Raw genomic sequence first — 15,000 nt, 5'->3', positions numbered from 1 at the left:
AGCCACTAGTGGCGGGCACAAGTCCCCAAACACTAGCCAAGTTCTCAGCCACTAGTGGCGGGCACGATTCCCCAAACACCGGTCCGATAATACGCGCGCATATCCCCAAACACCGGCCCGATAATACGCGCACAATTCCCCAAACACCGGCGCGGATTTCAGCCACTATTGGCGGGCACAAGTCCCCCAACACTAGCCCGGGATTCAGCCACTAGTGGCGGGCACGATTCCCCAAACACCGGTCCGATAATACGCGCGCATATCCCCAAACACCGGCCCGATAATACGCGCACAATTCCCCAAACACCGGCCCGGATTTCAGCCACTAGTGGCGGGCACAAGTCCCCAAACACTAGCCAAGTTCTCAGCCACTAGTGGCGGGCACAATTCCCCAAACACCGGTCCGATAATACGCGCGCATATCCCCAAACACCGGCCCGATAATACGCGCACAATTCCCCAAACACCGGCGCGGATTTCAGCCACTATTGGCGGGCACAAGTCCCCCAACACTAGCCCGGGATTCAGCCACTATTGGCGGGCACAAGTCCCCCAACACTAGCCCGGGATTCAGCCACTAGTGGCGGGCACGATTCCCCAAACACCGGTCCGATAATACGCGCGCATATCCCCAAACACCGGCCCGATAAAACGCGCACAATTCCCCAAACACCGGCCCGGATTTCAGCCACTAGTGGCGGGCACAAGTCCCCAAACACTAGCCAAGTTCTCAGCCACTAGTGGCGGGCACAATTCCCCAAACACCGGTCCGATAATACGCGCGCATATCCCCAAACACCGGCCCGATAATACGCGCACAATTCCCCAAACACCGGCGCGGATTTCAGCCACTAGTGGCGGGCACAAGTCCCCAAACACTAGCCAAGTTCTCAGCCACTAGTGGCGGGCACGATTCCCCAAACACCGGTCCGATAATACGCGCGCATATCCCCAAACACCGGCCCGATAATACGCGCACAATTCCCCAAACACCGGCGCGGATTTCAGCCACTATTGGCGGGCACAAGTCCCTCAACACTAGCCCGGATTTCAGCCACTATTGGAGGGCACAAGTCCCCCAACACTAGCCCAGTTCTCAGCCACTAGTGGCGGGCACAATTCCCCAAACACCGGTCCGATAATACGCGCGCATATCCCCAAACACCGGCCCGATAATACGCGCACAATTCCCCAAACACCGGCGCGGATTTCAGCCACTATTGGCGGGCACAAGTCCCCCAACACTAGCCCGGGATTCAGCCACTAGTGGCGGGCACGATTCCCCAAACACCGGTCCGATAATACGCGCGCATATCCCCAAACACCGGCCCGATAATACGCGCACAATTCCCCAAACACCGGCGCGGATTTCAGCCACTATTGGCGGGCACAAGTCCCCCAACACTAGCCCGGGATTCAGCCACTAGTGGCGGGCACGATTCCCCAAACACCGGTCCGATAATACGCGCGCATATCCCCAAACACCGGCCCGATAATACGCGCGCATATCCCCAAACACCGGCCCGATAATACGCGCACAATTCCCCAAACACCGGCGCGGATTTCAGCCACTATTGGCGGGCACAAGTCCCCCAACACTAGCCCGGGATTCAGCCACTAGTGGCGGGCACGATTCCCCAAACACCGGTCCGATAATACGCGCGCATATCCCCAAACACCGGCCCGATAATACGCGCACAATTCCCCAAACACCGGCGCGGATTTCAGCCACTATTGGCGGGCACAAGTCCCCCAACACTAGCCCGGGATTCAGCCACTAGTGGCGGGCACGATTCCCCAAACACCGGCCCGATAATACGCGCACAATTCCCCAAACACCGGCGCGGATTTCAGCCACTAGTGGCGGGCACAAGTCCCCCAACACTAGCCAAGTTCTCAGCCACTATTGGCGGGCACAAGTCCCCCAACACTAGCCCGGGATTCAGCCACTAGTGGCGGGCACGATTCCCCAAACACCGGTCCGATAATACGCGCGCATATCCCCAAACACCGGCCCGATAATACGCGCACAATTCCCCAAACACCGGCCCGGATTTCAGCCACTAGTGGCGGGCACAAGTCCCCAAACACTAGCCAAGTTCTCAGCCACTAGTGGCGGGCACAATTCCCCAAACACCGGTCCGATAATACGCGCGCATATCCCCAAACACCGGCCCGATAATACGCGCACAATTCCCCAAACACCGGCGCGGATTTCAGCCACTATTGGCGGGCACAAGTCCCCCAACACTAGCCCGGGATTCAGCCACTAGTGGCGGGCACGATTCCCCAAACACCGGTCCGATAATACGCGCGCATATCCCCAAACACCGGCCCGATAATACGCGCACAATTCCCCAAACACCGGCGCGGATTTCAGCCACTATTGGCGGGCACAAGTCCCCCAACACTAGCCCGGGATTCAGCCACTAGTGGCGGGCACGATTCCCCAAACACCGGTCCGATAATACGCGCGCATATCCCCAAACACCGGCCCGATAATACGCGCGCATATCCCCAAACACCGGCCCGATAATACGCGCACAATTCCCCAAACACCGGCCCGGATTTCAGCCACTAGTGGCGGGCACAAGTCCCCCAACACTAGCCCAGTTCTCAGCCACTAGTGGCGGGCACAATTCCCCAAACACCGGTCCGATAATACGCGCGCATATCCCCAAACACCGGCCCGATAATACGCGCACAATTCCCCAAACACCGGCGCGGATTTCAGCCACTATTGGCGGGCACAAGTCCCCCAACACTAGCCCGGGATTCAGCCACTAGTGGCGGGCACGATTCCCCAAACACCGGTCCGATAATACGCGCGCATATCCCCAAACACCGGCCCGATAATACGCGCACAATTCCCCAAACACCGGCGCGGATTTCAGCCACTAGTGGCGGGCACAAGTCCCCCAACACTAGCCCGGGATTCAGCCACTAGTGGCGGGCACAATTCCCCAAACACCGGTCCGATAATACGCGCGCATATCCCCAAACACCGGCCCGATAATACGCGCACAATTCCCCAAACACCGGCGCGGATTTCAGCCACTATTGGCGGGCACAAGTCCCCCAACACTAGCCCGGGATTCAGCCACTAGTGGCGGGCACGATTCCCCAAACACCGGTCCGATAATACGCGCGCATATCCCCAAACACCGGCCCGATAATACGCGCACAATTCCCCAAACACCGGCGCGGATTTCAGCCACTATTGGCGGGCACAAGTCCCCCAACACTAGCCCGGGATTCAGCCACTAGTGGCGGGCACGATTCCCCAAACACCGGTCCGATAATACGCGCGCATATCCCCAAACACCGGCCCGATAATACGCGCGCATATCCCCAAACACCGGCCCGATAATACGCGCACAATTCCCCAAACACCGGCCCGGATTTCAGCCACTAGTGGCGGGCACAAGTCCCCCAACACTAGCCCAGTTCTCAGCCACTAGTGGCGGGCACAATTCCCCAAACACCGGTCCGATAATACGCGCGCATATCCCCAAACACCGGCCCGATAATACGCGCACAATTCCCCAAACACCGGCGCGGATTTCAGCCACTATTGGCGGGCACAAGTCCCCCAACACTAGCCCGGGATTCAGCCACTAGTGGCGGGCACGATTCCCCAAACACCGGTCCGATAATACGCGCGCATATCCCCAAACACCGGCCCGATAATACGCGCACAATTCCCCAAACACCGGCGCGGATTTCAGCCACTATTGGCGGGCACAAGTCCCCCAACACTAGCCCGGGATTCAGCCACTAGTGGCGGGCACGATTCCCCAAACACCGGCCCGATAATACGCGCACAATTCCCCAAACACCGGCGCGGATTTCAGCCACTAGTGGCGGGCACAAGTCCCCCAACACTAGCCAAGTTCTCAGCCACTATTGGCGGGCACAAGTCCCCCAACACTAGCCCGGGATTCAGCCACTAGTGGCGGGCACGATTCCCCAAACACCGGTCCGATAATACGCGCGCATATCCCCAAACACCGGCCCGATAATACGCGCACAATTCCCCAAACACCGGCCCGGATTTCAGCCACTAGTGGCGGGCACAAGTCCCCAAACACTAGCCAAGTTCTCAGCCACTAGTGGCGGGCACAAATCCCCAAACACCGGTCCGATAATACGCGCGCATATCCCCAAACACCGGCCCGATAATACGCGCACAATTCCCCAAACACCGGCGCGGATTTCAGCCACTATTGGCGGGCACAAGTCCCCCAACACTAGCCCGGGATTCAGCCACTAGTGGCGGGCACGATTCCCCAAACACCGGTCCGATAATACGCGCGCATATCCCCAAACACCGGCCCGATAATACGCGCACAATTCCCCAAACACCGGCCCGGATTTCAGCCACTAGTGGCGGGCACAAGTCCCCAAACACTAGCCAAGTTCTCAACCTTCAGCTGAGTATATGGCCTCCGAAAGGCCCATACATTCAGACGGGTCCATGTATTTTCAGCGACAGCCGCAGAGTACCGCCAAAATCCATGCAGCGGCGCTGGATTTATGGCCTCCGAAAGGCCCATTCATTCAGACGGGTCCATGTATTTTCAGCGACAGCCGCAGTACCGCCAAAATCCATGCAGAGGCGCTGAGTTTATGGCCTCCGAAAGGCCCATTCATTCAGACGGGTCCATGTATTTTCAGCGACAGCAGCAGTACCGCCAAAATCCATGCAGCGGCGCTGTATTTATGGCCTCCGAAAGGCCCATTCATTACCAACGGGGCTGCAGTAGCATCCCGCGGCCACGCAGGGGCAGATATTGTGAGGGAATTACATGGTAGTGGACGGAGCGCCCATGCATTTCCAATGGGAGTGCAGTACCTCAAAAATCCGCTCCAAGCCACCGAACTTGAGGGCCCGACGTTCCCTCAACACTAGCCCAGTGCAATCGACATTTCGTTCTGTGTACATTGTTACACAGAATGACAATACAAGGGAATTATTATTATTATTATTATTATTATTATGTATTCAGCCACTAGTGGCGGGCACAATACCCCAAACACTGGCCCGGCGCTGGCTGAGTTTATGGCCTCCGAAAGGCCCATACATTCAGACGGGTCCATGTATTTTCAGTTTTCCGTAGCAGGTGTGATTGTTTGTTTAATTAGGTAGTTTGTGTTGGTGACGGTGTTCCTAACTGTGGTGGCTTGTTTGTAGAATGTGGGGCCCTGCGTTTGTGTTATGTTGATTTCTGGTAATTTACTTTTTACTAAGTAGTCTTTCAGGTTTTTGTTTCTTTTAAAGGCTGAGATGATTTTGTAATCTTGGATTATGCTTGTGTTCTGTAGTGTCTGATTTATATTTTGTCCATTCATTCAGACGGGTCCATGTATTTTCAGCGACAGCCGCAGTACCGCCAAAATCCATGCAGCGGCGCTGAGTTTATGGCCTCCGAAAGGCCCATTCATTCAGACGGGTCCATGTATTTTCAGCGACAGCCGCAGTACCGCCAAAATCCATGCAGCGGCGCTGGGTTTATGGAATCCGAAAGGCCCATTCATTCAGACGGGTCCATGTATTTTCAACGACAGCCGCAGTACCGCCAAAATCCATGCAGCGGCGCTGGATTTATGGCCTCCGAAAGGCCCATTCATTCAGACGGGTCCATGTATTTTCAGCGACAGCCGCAGTACCGCCAAAATCCATGCAGAGGCGCTGAGTTTATGGCCTCCGAAAGGCCCATTCATTCAGACGGGTCCATGTATTTTCAGCGACAGCAGCAGTACCGCCAAAATCCATGCAGCGGCGCTGTATTTATGGCCTCCGAAAGGCCCATTCATTACCAACGGGGCTGCAGTAGCATCCCGCGGCCACGCAGGGGCAGATATTGTGAGGGAATTACATGGTAGTGGACGGAGCGCCCATGCATTTCCAATGGGAGTGCAGTACCTCAAAAATCCGCTCCAAGCCACCGAACTTGAGGGCCCGACGTTCCCTCAACACTAGCCCAGTGCAATCGACATTTCGTTCTGTGTACATTGTTACACAGAATGACAATACAAGGGAATTATTATTATTATTATTATTATTATTATGTATTCAGCCACTAGTGGCGGGCACAATACCCCAAACACTGGCCCGGCGCTGGCTGAGTTTATGGCCTCCGAAAGGCCCATACATTCAGACGGGTCCATGTATTTTCAGTTTTCCGTAGCAGGTGTGATTGTTTGTTTAATTAGGTAGTTTGTGTTGGTGACGGTGTTCCTAACTGTGGTGGCTTGTTTGTAGAATGTGGGGCCCTGCGTTTGTGTTATGTTGATTTCTGGTAATTTACTTTTTACTAAGTAGTCTTTCAGGTTTTTGTTTCTTTTAAAGGCTGAGATGATTTTGTAATCTTGGATTATGCTTGTGTTCTGTAGTGTCTGATTTATATTTTGTCCATTCATTCAGACGGGTCCATGTATTTTCAGCGACAGCCGCAGTACCGCCAAAATCCATGCAGCGGCGCTGAATTTATGGCCTCCGAAAGGCCCATTCATTCAGACGGGTCCATGTATTTTCAGCGACAGCCGCAGTACCGCCAAAATCCATGCAGAGGCGCTGAGTTTATGGCCTCCGAAAGGCCCATTCATTCAGACGGGTCCATGTATTTTCAGCGACAGCAGCAGTACCGCCAAAATCCATGCAGCGGCGCTGTATTTATGGCCTCCGAAAGGCCCATTCATTACCAACGGGGCTGCAGTAGCATCCCGCGGCCACGCAGGGGCAGATATTGTGAGGGAATTACATGGTAGTGGACGGAGCGCCCATGCATTTCCAATGGGAGTGCAGTACCTCAAAAATCCGCTCCAAGCCACCGAACTTGAGGGCCCGACGTTCCCTCAACACTAGCCCAGTGCAATCGACATTTCGTTCTGTGTACATTGTTACACAGAATGACAATACAAGGGAATTATTATTATTATTATTATTATTATTATGTATTCAGCCACTAGTGGCGGGCACAATACCCCAAACACTGGCCCGGCGCTGGCTGAGTTTATGGCCTCCGAAAGGCCCATACATTCAGACGGGTCCATGTATTTTCAGTTTTCCGTAGCAGGTGTGATTGTTTGTTTAATTAGGTAGTTTGTGTTGGTGACGGTGTTCCTAACTGTGGTGGCTTGTTTGTAGAATGTGGGGCCCTGCGTTTGTGTTATGTTGATTTCTGGTAATTTACTTTTTACTAAGTAGTCTTTCAGGTTTTTGTTTCTTTTAAAGGCTGAGATGATTTTGTAATCTTGGATTATGCTTGTGTTCTGTAGTGTCTGATTTATATTTTGTCCATTCATTCAGACGGGTCCATGTATTTTCAGCGACAGCCGCAGTACCGCCAAAATCCATGCAGCGGCGCTGAATTTATGGCCTCCGAAAGGCCCATTCATTCAGACGGGTCCATGTATTTTCAGCGACAGCCGCAGTACCGCCAAAATCCATGCAGAGGCGCTGAGTTTATGGCCTCCGAAAGGCCCATTCATTCAGACGGGTCCATGTATTTTCAGCGACAGCAGCAGTACCGCCAAAATCCATGCAGCGGCGCTGTATTTATGGCCTCCGAAAGGCCCATTCATTACCAACGGGGCTGCAGTAGCATCCCGCGGCCACGCAGGGGCAGATATTGTGAGGGAATTACATGGTAGTGGACGGAGCGCCCATGCATTTCCAATGGGAGTGCAGTACCTCAAAAATCCGCTCCAAGCCACCGAACTTGAGGGCCCGACGTTCCCTCAACACTAGCCCAGTGCAATCGACATTTCGTTCTGTGTACATTGTTACACAGAATGACAATACAAGGGAATTATTATTATTATTATTATTATTATGTATTCAGCCACTAGTGGCGGGCACAATACCCCAAACACTGGCCCGGCGCTGGCTGAGTTTATGGCCTCTGAAAGGCCCATACATTCAGACGGGTCCATGTATTTTCAGTTTTCCGTAGCAGGTGTGATTGTTTGTTTAATTAGGTAGTTTGTGTTGGTGACGGTGTTCCTAACTGTGGTGGCTTGTTTGTAGAATGTGGGGCCCTGCGTTTGTGTTATGTTGATTTCTGGTAATTTACTTTTTACTAAGTAGTCTTTCAGGTTTTTGTTTCTTTTAAAGGCTGAGATGATTTTGTAATCTTGGATTATGCTTGTGTTCTGTAGTGTCTGATTTATATTTTGTCCATTCATTCAGACGGGTCCATGTATTTTCAGCGACAGCCGCAGTACCGCCAAAATCCATGCAGCGGCGCTGGATTTATGGCCTCCGAAAGGCCCATTCATTCAGACGGGTCCATGTATTTTCAGCGACAGCCGCAGTACCGCCAAAATCCATGCAGAGGCGCTGAGTTTATGGCCTCCGAAAGGCCCATTCATTCAGACGGGTCCATGTATTTTCAGCGACAGCAGCAGTACCGCCAAAATCCATGCAGCGGCGCTGTATTTATGGCCTCCGAAAGGCCCATTCATTACCAACGGGGCTGCAGTAGCATCCCGCGGCCACGCAGGGGCAGATATTGTGAGGGAATTACATGGTAGTGGACGGAGCGCCCATGCATTTCCAATGGGAGTGCAGTACCTCAAAAATCCGCTCCAAGCCACCGAACTTGAGGGCCCGACGTTCCCTCAACACTAGCCCAGTGCAATCGACATTTCGTTCTGTGTACATTGTTACACAGAATGACAATACAAGGGAATTATTATTATTATTATTATTATTATGTATTCAGCCACTAGTGGCGGGCACAATACCCCAAACACTGGCCCGGCGCTGGCTGAGTTTATGGCCTCTGAAAGGCCCATACATTCAGACGGGTCCATGTATTTTCAGTTTTCCGTAGCAGGTGTGATTGTTTGTTTAATTAGGTAGTTTGTGTTGGTGACGGTGTTCCTAACTGTGGTGGCTTGTTTGTAGAATGTGGGGCCCTGCGTTTGTGTTATGTTGATTTCTGGTAATTTACTTTTTACTAAGTAGTCTTTCAGGTTTTTGTTTCTTTTAAAGGCTGAGATGATTTTGTAATCTTGGATTATGCTTGTGTTCTGTAGTGTCTGATTTATATTTTGTCCATTCATTCAGACGGGTCCATGTATTTTCAGCGACAGCCGCAGTACCGCCAAAATCCATGCAGCGGCGCTGGATTTATGGCCTCCGAAAGGCCCATTCATTCAGACGGGTCCATGTATTTTCAGCGACAGCCGCAGTACCGCCAAAATCCATGCAGAGGCGCTGAGTTTATGGCCTCCGAAAGGCCCATTCATTCAGACGGGTCCATGTATTTTCAGCGACAGCAGCAGTACCGCCAAAATCCATGCAGCGGCGCTGTATTTATGGCCTCCGAAAGGCCCATTCATTACCAACGGGGCTGCAGTAGCATCCCGCGGCCACGCAGGGGCAGATATTGTGAGGGAATTACATGGTAGTGGACGGAGCGCCCATGCATTTCCAATGGGAGTGCAGTACCTCAAAAATCCGCTAGAGGGCCCCGAACTTGAGGGCCCGGCGTTCCCTCAAGTGCCGATTTTATACCCCCTTCTCCAGCCGACAGCCAGAATTATATTAGGGACTCGCAATTTTGAGAGGTGAGCACCAGGGCTAATCAGCGGCCACCCGTGACCATTGAGTCCGACAGAGCAGAGGCTAGGGGCGGCCTCGCATCTCGCAATTACCGAGGGAAGATGCCGGTTCTCGAAAAATTTCTAAGTTTTTCAAATTTTAAAGTATTGAAGTATTTAGGGCGCTTCCCGCGGCCCTGGCTTTTGCATGTACCCCTCTAAGCTCCGGTTCTCGAAAAATGTCTAAGTTTTTCAAACTTTAAAGTATTGAAGCCGGACTTCCGCGGAGGCTGACAGGGGGCCTCCATCGAAGCACCCTTCACCCCCGGGTGAGCCGGCGTCGGCCCACGGGCCTGCCGGTTCCCCAACTGAGCGATTGGCACACGAGACCCGCCTCGGAGGGCCCACGTCGGCCGGCGCAAGCCGGTGTTCGGGCGTGCGGCTCCTCCGGCTTTGCGGGTCAAGCTCCAGCGCCGAGGATACTAGGCAAACGTTGGGCCCCCCCGAGCCGAGTGGATACCCGCCTCAGAAAGAGCTGGGGCGGTACGTACGGACGGCCTCACTAAGAGGGAACGGAAGCTACTAAAGCACACGTATAACTGTCCGATGTGCGAACGAAAGTGAGGCCGGACGAATCCGATACGAGTTACGAGTGAGGCGGGATCCACGGCTGGCACTCGCGGGGCCCTCTTGCGAAACCATGCCTCGGCGTGAACCTTTTGGCGGCAGAACCAAGACGAACCGAGGTCGAGCTTCCGTCTCGAGCCACACCCAGACGTCCGACCGTCGCGGAGCCCGACGCCACGCGTGCTAGGGCTCCGCGCGAAACATCGTTTCACGACACCCGCTCGTCAGCCCGTCCGAACGTATACGAGTGTCGCGCGGCCCCCCGGGCCCGGCTGTAGCCACAGCCTCGTCCCGGACCAGGGCCGCACCGCCACCAGCAGCGCCCCCCCGGCGGCAGACGCACTCTGGTTGATCCTGCCAGTAGCATATGCTTGTTTTCAAGATTAAGCCATGCATGTCTAAGTACGAATGGCCAGTACAGTGAAACTGCGAACGGCTCATTAAATCAGTTATGGTTCCTTTGATCGCTCCACCGTTACTTGGATAACTGTGGCAAATCCAGAGCTAATACATGCAAACGAGCGCCGACTCGCGGGCGGGGCTCCGGCCTCGCCCCGGGGACGCGTGCATTTATCAGACACAAAAACCCACGCGGTGTCCGGCGGGCGGGGGCTCAGCCGTCGCGCGCGTCCCCCGCGTCCGGCCTCCGCCTCTCCGGGCGGGGGCGTAAGCGGCGCGGGCGGCTCCGCGCGCGCCGGTCCTCGTTCCGCCGGCCCGGCCCCCCCTTTGTGTTGACTCAGGATAACCTCGTGCCGATCGCTCGCCCACCCGAGGCGGCGACGACTCATTCGAATGTCTGCCCTATCAACTTTCGATGGTAGACTCTGCGCCTACCATGGTGACCACGGGTAACGGGGAATCAGGGTTCGATTCCGGAGAGGGAGCATGAGAAACGGCTACCACATCCAAGGAAGGCAGCAGGCGCGCAAATTACCCACTCCCGACACGGGGAGGTAGTGACGAAAAATAACAATACGGGACTCGTTCGAGTCTCCGTAATTGGAATGAGCCGAACACAAACCCATCGGCCAGCATCCATTGGAGGGCAAGTCTGGTGCCAGCAGCCGCGGTAATTCCAGCTCCAATAGCGTATTTTAAAGTTGCTGCAGTTAAAAAGCTCCTAGTTGGACCCCGGGACGCGAGCTGACGGTCCGCCGCGAGGCGTGCATCCGTCTGTCCCAGCCCCTGCCTCTCGGCAAAAGCCCCCGTGATGCCCTTCGCTGGGTGTCACTCGCGGGGCCCGAAGCGTTTACTTTGAGGAAATTAGAGTGTTCAAAGCAGGCCACACGGCCGCCCCTGCATATCGCAGCTGGGAATAATGGAATAGGACTCCGGTTCTATTTTGTGGGTTGTCATGAACTGGGGCCATGATTAAGAGGGACGGCCGGGGGCATTCGTACTGCGCCGCTAGAGGTGAAATTCTTGGACCGGCGCAAGACGGACGAGAGCGAAAGCATTTGCCAAGAATGTTTTCATTAATCAAGAACGAAAGTCGGAGGTTCGAAGACGATCAGATACCGTCCTAGTTCCGACCATAAACGATGCCGACTCGCGATCCGGCGGCGTTATTCCCATGACCCGCCGAGCAGCACCCGGGAAACCGACCAAGTGTCTGGGTTCCGGGGGGAGTATTGTTGCAAAGCTGAAACTTAAAGGAATTGACGGAAGGGCACCACCAGGAGTGGAGCATGCGGCTTAATTTGACTCAACACGGGAAACCTCACCCGGCCCGGACACGGAAAGGATTGACAGATTGAAGGCTCTTTCTCGATACCGTGGGTGGTGGTGCATGGCCGTTCGTAGTTGGTGGAGCGATTTGTCTGGTTAATTCCGATAACGAACGAGACTCAAACATACTAAATAGTACCGCGGCCCCCCGCGCGGTCGGCGGCAGAAAACTTCTTAGAGGGACAAGTGGCTCTCAGCCACACGAGAATGAGCAATAACAGGTCTGTGATGCCCTTAGATGTCCGGGGCTGCACGCGCGCCACACTGAGCGTATAAGCGCGTCGTCTATCCCCGCGCCGGCAGGCGCGGGTAATCCTATGAACCCCGCTCGTGACAGGGCCTGGGGATTGCAATTATTTCCCACCAACGAGGAATTCCCAGTAAGCGCGGGTCATTAGCCTGCGTTGATTAAGTCCCTGCCCTTTGTACACACCGCCCGTCGCTACTACCGATCGGATGGCTTAGTGAGGTCCTCGGATAGTCCCCGCCGGGGCCGGCCCCGGCTCCGGCGGTGTGCCAGAAGACGGTCGAACTTGACTATCTAGAGGAAGTAAAAGTCGTAACAAGGTTTCTGTAGGTGAACCTGCAGAAGGATCATTAACGTACGAGCGGCAGCAGATCCGCCTCGGTACACCCCCGACGAGCCAGACGCCGAGGGCGGCGGGTCGTCGCAGGCGGAGGAAGAGGGTAGACCGGGACGGGACGGGACGGGGGGCGCGGCGCGGGTCACTCCCGGGCCGCGCGTCGGAGCGAGTTCGGCGGGCGCCACGCGGCGCGGCGCGACGCGAGAAAAGGCGGCGGGCGATGTCGCGCTACCTCCGTGCGAGCGGGGTAGCGCGCTCGTCCGACGACCCCAGTAGCGCGGCGCGGCGCGACGACAGGCGACCGCCAGCGACGGGCGAAAGGCGGCGGCCGTGCGCGGGACCCCCCGTAACCGGGGAATCCCCCTCTGCCGACGACCCTAGCTCGGCGCGGTTCTCGCGCTTCCGGCGCGCGCTTCCGGGGCGGCACTCGCCTCGACGACCTCCCGTCCTTTAAAGGTAACGGTTCGGGCCGGCGCCCCGGCGTCCGTCCGCCCGTCGGTGTCGCGTGTCCGTGCGGCGCGGGGCTGCTCTCGGCGAGGGTCGCCGAGCAAGCGGATCCCCGCACGGATCACAACGGCCGTATGGCGGCGGCGTCGGGACGCCCGCCCGAGACGAAGGTTCAGGGCGACGAAACGGTGCTCCCACCGGCTACCTTTTTCCCCGGCCAAACGCGTCCGTCGGCCGGAGCCCTCGAGGGGCCGCGTAGCGCGCGCGTGGGCCGGCCCCCGGACACCGGAGTCCCTCCCGGGGCTCCGGACACCGGGGGTTCGGTTCCGCGCGGTCCGCCCGCGGTCTCCTCTGTCCATCCATAGTCCGGGCAGGCCGCGGCCGGGTCGGGGGCCAGTCCCCCCTCGGTGTCAGCGCGGTCGCGCCGCCCTTGTAAACCAAACCCACTCGCTGACGGGTAGCAACACCCAAAGCGTCGCTTCGCGGCGCGGCGGGGCTTCCAAGTCGGATGGCCTTCCGGGGTCCGGGTAGGAGACGCCGGGGGCCGGCCTCAGCGCCGAGCCCCCGACCTACCCGGCGAGTCCGGTCGCCGAGTCGTGTCAGGCCCGAGCGGGAGACGCCGGGCGCCGGCCTCAGCGCCGAGCGCCCGACCTACCCGGGCCGACGCACGTCTCGGGCGCCGTCGCGGCCCCGAGCGGGAGACGCCGGGCGCCGGCCTCAGCGCCGCGCGCCCGACCCGCTCGGCTCGTCGCGGCGTCGCGCGTATCGCGCCCGTCGGTAACCGCGCCGCGGGTTAGGGGCTCGCTCGCGGGAGCGACCGAACGGCACCCGCGGCGCGTTCGTCTCCGGTACAAACCCTGTCGTGAATTTGTCTCCGATCGTCCCGGGCGGACGTAAAAGGGCCCAAACGTACGACTCTTAGCGGTGGATCACTCGGCTCGTGCGTCGATGAAGAACGCAGCTAGCTGCGAGAACTAATGTGATTTGCAGGACACATTGATCATCGACACTTTGAACGCACATTGCGGCCCCGGTTTTACCCCGGGGCCACGCCTGTCTGAGCGGCGCTTTCCAATCGATCGGACGCGGGCCGGGCCCTCCGCGACATTCCGCCGGTCCGTCCGGCGGGTGGCGCGAGAACCCGGTCCGCGCGGGCGAGGCTCGGGCCCTCCGCGACATTCCGCCGGTCCGCCCGGCGGGTGGCGCGCGACCCGTGTCCCCGCCCACTCCGCGGCTGGGGTTTCGCAGGGACCCCCGTCCCTTCGTACCCTCAAATACAGACTCGGGCGGCGCTCCGTGTCCGTCCGCCCGTCGGTGTCGCGCGTCCGCGCGTCCGGAGGTGCTTCTCGGCTGCCGGTGAGTACGGCTGGTACTTAGCATACCGAGAAGGTGCTCCGCGCGCGCGGCTCCGCGCGGCGGCCCGTATGGCGGCGGCGCTCGGCGCCCTCCTCAGGTAAAGGTCCCGGTCGGCGCCTCGGCGTCCGTCCGCCCGTCGGTGTCGCGTGTCCGTGCGGCGCGGGGCTGCTCTCGGCGAGGGTCGCCGAGCAAGCGGATCCCCGCACGGATCACAACGGCCGTATGGCGGCGGCGCCGGTCCCGGCGCCGGCCCCGACCGCACAGCTCTACGCGCACGCCCTCAGATCAGACGAGACGACCCGCTGAATTTAAGCATATTACTAAGCGGAGGAAAAGAAACTAACCAGGATTCCCTCAGTAGCGGCGAGCGAAGAGGGAAAAGCCCAGCGCCGAATCCCCGCCCTGCGGTAGGGCGAGGGAAATGTGGCGTACGGAAGGCCGCTTTAGCCCGGCGCCGCTCGGGGGCCCGAGTCCTTCTGATAGAGGCTCAGCCCAGGGACGGTGTGAGGCCGGTAGCGGCCCCCGGCTCGCCGGGGCGAGGCCTTCTCGGAGTCGGGTTGCTTGTGAATGCAGCCCAAAGCGGGTGGTAAACTCCATCTAAGGCTAAATACTGGCACGAGACCGATAGTCGACAAGTACCTTGAGGGAAAGTTGAAAAGAACTTTGAAGAGAGAGTTCAACAGGGCGTGAAACCGTTAAGAGGTAA

General features: G+C 57.3%; 3 non-coding genes across 3 annotated transcripts in view; all 3 read left to right on the top strand.

Annotated features, from left to right (window-relative positions):
• Positions 1-10,520: 10,520 nt before the first annotated feature.
• On the top strand, positions 10,521-12,507 carry LOC148345162 (18S ribosomal RNA). Its single transcript, XR_015848793.1, has one exon. It is a non-coding gene; the product is annotated as an 18S ribosomal RNA (ribosomal RNA).
• Positions 12,508-13,851: 1,344 nt separating this feature from the next.
• Positions 13,852-14,005, top strand: LOC148345161 (5.8S ribosomal RNA). Its single transcript, XR_015848790.1, has one exon. It is a non-coding gene; the product is annotated as a 5.8S ribosomal RNA (ribosomal RNA).
• A 564-nt stretch (positions 14,006-14,569) lies between these two features.
• LOC148345160 (28S ribosomal RNA) overlaps positions 14,570-15,000 on the top strand; it is a 4,529-nt gene continuing 4,098 nt past the window's right edge. The window contains exon 1 of the ribosomal RNA XR_015848789.1: positions 14,570-15,000. This exon is cut by the window's right edge and continues 4,098 nt beyond it. This is a non-coding gene — a ribosomal RNA (28S ribosomal RNA).

The sequence above is a fragment of the Urocampus carinirostris genome, unplaced genomic scaffold, assembly GCF_059441175.1.
Source record: "Urocampus carinirostris isolate Australia breed hairy pipefish unplaced genomic scaffold, RoL_Ucar_1.0 HiC_scaffold_82, whole genome shotgun sequence".
Lineage (NCBI taxonomy): Eukaryota > Metazoa > Chordata > Actinopteri > Syngnathiformes > Syngnathidae > Urocampus > Urocampus carinirostris.
This window is presented reverse-complemented; position numbering and strand designations above follow the sequence as displayed.